We start from the raw sequence: 6,133 nt of genomic DNA on the forward strand, positions 1-6,133 counted from the left end.
ACTCACTGAGGGTCAGTTTCTTCCCCCTGCACAATGGAAGAATTCCTATGACATGGGATGGTTGTGACTCCTATGGATAATACAAGCCTTTGAAACGGATGTGGCAATGAGCAGATCCTCAATGAACGGCAGAGGTAGTTGTGGCAAGTAGAGCTAGTAGAACTGGTGGTAATAGTAACCACCACGACAACAGGTAAAGGGCCGGCCGGCCCAGATTTAACCAGTCCCATGCTCCTTGGTATTCTGCTCCCTGCTCCCAGCTTCGCCAGAGACTACCTTGGGTGACTTGGGTTAACGCCCTAACTCTCTGCCTTTGCTTTCTTATCTGTCAAATGCAGACAGTTCCACTGATTTCAGAAAATGCCCTTGCAGTTATAACGGTCCCTAGAGAACATCTGGTCTCCTCTTTTCTCCTCGGGCCCCCATATTACAGAGGCAAAATTTGAGGCCAAGGACACAGGCAGCCTGCCTCGCTCATTAACCGAACACTTTCCAAACCCACATGAGCTTAGCCTGTCTTTGCTCTGTTTTGTTTCCTGATGTGGGCTGGAAGGGTAGGGGTTGGGGGACGAGCCGGCGATCTGGAAATGTAGCATTCTCTTTCCTTGAGAGGCTTTTGATTTATTAGGACAACAAGATAAATCCATGCAAAAAGAAAAACAAAAATACCAAAAATCTCCAAAAGCAAAGTTTAAAAATGAGATAAAGTATGACAAGTTCTCTGAAAAAATGTGAGGTATTCATAGAGACAAATTGTGGTCATTTCCGTACAAGATGGCTCAGTGACCCCACTTCTGGCTCTTCACACCCTCGCATAGTCTCCTCCACATGGTACCGGGGCTCAACGGGGTGATGAACAGACTCTAGCAGGAGTAGCGGTAGGCTAGGTAACAGAAGACTGCAGCTTCCGTCTTGGGATCTCTCTGAACCACTTGCTCTTGAGGAAGCCAACTGCCATGTCAGGAGGACATTCAGGAAGTGACTGAGAAGCCCACGTGGGTGACCCAATCAAAAGCTAGAGAAGAACTGAGTCCTACTAATAATCCCACCCTCAGACTGAGCAGATCCACCAGCCCTCAGTGCACGCCTAGGTGACAGCCTGACAGCAACATTATGAGAGATCCTAAGCCGGAACCCTAATCTTGCTTGGATTCCTGCCGCACAGGAACTATGAGATAATACATATGTGTTGTCTGAAGCTATTAAATTTGGGATAATTTGTTATGCAGCAATAGAATGCTAATACACAAGCACAGATCACCATCATTCTGCATCGAGTACCTACTGTGTGCCAGCCCTGTGCTCCCAAAAGAAAACATATCAAAAAAACAAGACGGAAGGTCCAGTTAGGAATTATTACAGCATTGGGCTGAGCCTGCCCTCGGACTGGTCCCTTGGGAAAGGGTGGGCCACACTGATGGAAAGAAAGTAGATTCCCCAAGACAGCGTATCAAAAAAAAAAAGCCATGGTTACTTCCCCCCAAATGAGAGCACAAGGTTCCTACGTGTGCCTGTGTATGAAAGCAAATGACACCTGAGGATCATGATGGGGTGCGGCTCCAAGACATGGCTGCCTTCTACATGGCCCGTAGAAGGAGGCAGATTCTAAAAAGTTCCCAAAAAGGCAGAAATAAAACAGCTCCTGTGGAGTAGAACTTTCAGCTGCTCCCATGGAAAAGTCTGGCTGCTTCTGTGAACTAGGTCTGAGTTCTACCTACATCACTTAGGTCACTTGCCCATACCCGATATGGGAATGGAACCTTTTCTACCATCACAAAAGGATGCAGTGAAGGTGAGACAAGAAAATGCTTTGCCAACTATAGAACAGCAAATATGATCACGACAACAGAGTGAGATCTTGTGTACATAGATCCCAAAACAGGGCCTGGCTCACCATACTGAGTCAACAAATGGTAGTGTGTTTTCCTCTTAATAGGCTCACCTCCAGGAAAAATATCAAGTAAAATCATGGTGGAAGGTATTTTCTATTTGTGCCTAAGTGTCACTTTCCTCCCAGGAAGCCATCAGTGCCCTGAAGCATCCCCACGCCCCCTGTCCCTCCTCCACCCAGGACTCACCCAGTGAAAAGCAGAGGCCTCTCTGCACCTCTGCTGTGCTGAGAACAGGCAGGAATTGGATCCCCAAGCAGGGAGCCACCGGGCAGAGGAGGGCCGGACAACTTGGTCTCACTAGGATCTAAGGATGTTCAGACTGCCTAAAGGCATGGAATGCAGTGATAAGGACCAGGAAGACAGAATGCGCAGGAAAAGAAACACAACATCTTCTTTTTTTATCCCTCTGCCTAGGGCCTGGGTACGGATTTCAATTTCCAACTCTAGGATCAACGGGGCAAGGCAACGCCCATCGGCACACAGGCGTGCTTGTCTTGCGAGAACAGGAGTTGAGGTCTACTACAGGCTGAACTGTGTCCTCCCAAAAGGTGCTGAAGTCTTTACCCCCCCCCCCCCCGTGTCTGTGAATGTGTGTGACAGAGGAAGTCTCCTGTTTGCATGAAAAGTCTTCCAAGGATAGAAGGGTTGGGCGGAGGCCAAGTGTGCCATTTAGCACAAGACATCTCTGCAAGTCACAGAATTTGAGTTTTGTATCAGCTTCTTCCGGCTTCCCTAGGGGTGAGCCGAGGACACGAGTCAGTAGGTACATTTCTACAGGGGCCACGACACTGTGTTCCAGACACACAGCTCTCTTTGGATAGGCCTGTCTAGCTCCAAAGCTCAAGTCTAGACTATCTGTCTTCAAGAAAAATGAATGGAATTTTTTTTTTTTGGTCTAAATATGCCCAAATATGTAAATGGAGAGGGGAAGATTTTCTCGTGCGTGATCACTGGACAGTGGGCAGTGGACAATGACTACATTCTCTGCCAAGCTCTCGGTGTACAGAATTTTGCCTTGCAGATTCTAAATCCATACAATTTAAATCTGTCAGGAAAAATAGTGAAAAATTTTTTAATGGCAAAAAGGTGATTAAGTGTCCTTTGGAAAGAATGTTAGGTATTTAGAGGAACTCTCCAGGGTTATCTGATTCTGAAGAAGTCTGTACCTTTCATGGACTATTTTGCAAGTCTGTAGAGCTAGAAGCTAACTTCTGGAGGTCTAACAGGATGCAGATGCTTCTTGTTTACAGAAATGCAAAAACCTGGAGATGAAAATACAATGGATTGTTACCTTATGGGTACTCAACATTTGGATCTTCTTGTAGCATATTTTGGTAACATTTCATTCTGTCAAGAAAAAGAATAAGCCCCCTCCCCATTATTCCTTGAAGAAAAATAAATATTTTTCCCTTCAAAGAAAAGGAACGGGGTCTTGAGATATATTGCCAGTTAAGGAAGGGAACCACAGTCACCAAAACTTCTTATATTAAAACTTCTCCCATTACCCCCAATAAAACCCAAGGAAGGTTGGAGATGAACCTTTGCTCAGAACAGGTGAGAACAGGGTGATCCTTCACCGGCAGCCTTTACCAGGAAGACAGGTGTTAGATAAAATTCTACACTGTCAGTATTAGACAGCAGAATGAAGCAGTAAGGGAAACCCCTCTCTCTTATTCTAAAATTACAAAAAAAATCCAAACTTTAGACCTAACATAGCTGGAGCACTAGTCATCATAATACAAACTAGTCTTTTTGGAAGAAGTTCTTCTTTGATAGGTGAAAGATTCAAAAATATCTGTATCATGAATTTAGAGTCACGTTAAATTGATATTTTCTCATAAATTTGGAAGTCTTTTGATATAAAATGTACCCAAAGTATTAATTGGCCAGTATCTTTTATAGCACATGACTCCTATAAAGCTAAAGGAAAGTACATTTTTCAAATTTTGAATTGATTTTCCATATTAGTTACAGAGGTCTTGTATTTTATGGGCAATTCTTTGCTTTATTCAAGATCTTTCTCCTTTTGTAGAGTATTTTTAGGCTTCCCCTAATTTTTAAACAAAGTTTCCATAACTGAAGTGTTTTTTTAAACAATTTCTCCATGGAAAAATATTTGTCAAGTCTCTACCAAAACTATTAGAATAAATGAATTCATTGAAGTTGCAGGATACAAAATTAATATACAGGAATCTGTTGCATTCTATACACTAATAACAAACTAGCAGAAGGAGTAACTAAGAAAATAACCCCATTTACAACTGCATCAGAAAGAATCAAATATCAATGAATAAATTTAACCAAGGAGGTAAAAGATCTATATTCTGAAAACTATAAGACACTGAAGAAAATAACTGAAGACACCACAAATAAATTGAAAGATATTCCATGCTCATGGATTAGAAGGATTAAAATTATTAAAAGGTCCATGGTAATCTATAGATTCAATGCAATCCCTATGAAAATACCAACAGTATTGGGGCACCTGGGTGGCGCAGTCAGTTGACATTCAACTCTTGGTTTTGGCTCAGGCTGTGATCTCCGGGTGGTGAGACTGAGTCCTGCATTGGGCCCCGTACTCAGCACGCAGTCTGCTTGAGTTTCTCTCTCCCTCTCCCTCTGCCCCGCCCTGCCTTGTGCTCTCTAAAATAAATATATAGAGGGGGGACAAAAACCATAATATTTTTCAGAAAACTAGAATGCTAAAATGCGTATGAAACTACAAAAGACCCCAAATAGCCAAAGCAATCTTGAAAAAGACCAAAGCTGGTGCTACCACGTTCCCTGACTTCAAGGTATACTACTGAAGCTACAGTAAACCAAACAGGCACAAAAATAGATTAATGGAACAGAACAAGATCCCAGAAACAAACCCAAGGTATATGGTCAATTCATCTACAACAGAGTGGGGGCTAACAGTCTCTGTACTAAATGCTGGACAGCTGTGTTCACTGCACAAAAATGGAAACTGGCGGGTCCCATGGGAGTAACACAGGGAGGCACGGACAGAGGGGCCGCACACAGTGCATTTGGGTCAGGTTGAGAAAGCCAAAGCTCTTCATGGGCGACAGGGAAATCTGCTTGACTCTTACCCTCAAAGGAGGTATTTTTCTTATGCTACATGATAAAAACATTTTCCTTTTGACTTAGAGATGGTCTATTTAACAAGGCTGTCTACTACTCAAACATTGAAAAGTGTACCTGAAAAACCTTTGGTATTTTTGTCCCAAGATGTGCAGAAATCCACGTGACCCAAAGAACTGTCCCCTTGTGATCACAATATACATCTAAATATGTCAGCACATATAATCTTGTGTATACCTATCCCATCATTATCACAAATATGAAAGCTGACACTGATTCCATAATTTCATAATTGCAACAAGTCTTTAATACCAAGCCTATATTAAAACTTCTCCCATTACCCCAATAATCTTTTTTATGAATTTTTTTTAAAAAGTGCAAACCAGAAACCTTTCAAGTTTAACAACTACTTTGGTTGTTTGGTCTCTTTTATCTCTGTCAGGTACAGCATCCCCCTTTTTATTGGCAAAAACAAAACAAAAAACTAACAAACAAACCCTCACATTTTGAATTTGATCACTTTCCTAGAAGATCATTTAACCTGCTCCTCTCTCCCATGTGTTGCTGGTAAGTTAGAAATTAAGTCTAGATCCTCAGTTCAATACAATGGCTAACTGAACACAATAATTAAAAAAAGAAAGATACTGAGTCTAGAGATCAGCTTCAGATTAATCCATTTTGACATTCATTTTAAGTGCAGTGAGAATGCATCAGATCAGAAGGCACATAGTGTCAGGGTGTGTTGTTACTAGTGATACTAAGTTTGACTACTTGGATAAACTGACAACGGCACAATCTCTCCTTCAAAGTTACTATTTTCCCTTAGAAACCTGTAAGAAATCTGAGCTCTAATTCTTTTGGCATCAAGAAAACCTCCTATTCCTTTAACACCTATGGATGTTTAATATTTATTGATGATTTGCCCCTGAATGAATTCTTACACTGGGGTTAAGCTTTGCTACTAATTATCAAAGCCAAGCTTTTAACATTAAAAGAATGCAAGAATAAAAAGAAGGGATGGAAGAATCGGCAACAAGTCTCTCTACCTATAAAAATGCCAGCCTCTTACAACTGACCACTGTGGCTTTCAAGATCTCATTTTGGAACGCTAAGTCGAGAATTTTACTCTGTCACTAAAGGTCTCTAGCCTCCATCCT

This window comes from Mustela erminea, chromosome 12 (genome assembly GCF_009829155.1).
Source record: "Mustela erminea isolate mMusErm1 chromosome 12, mMusErm1.Pri, whole genome shotgun sequence".
NCBI lineage: Eukaryota > Metazoa > Chordata > Mammalia > Carnivora > Mustelidae > Mustela > Mustela erminea.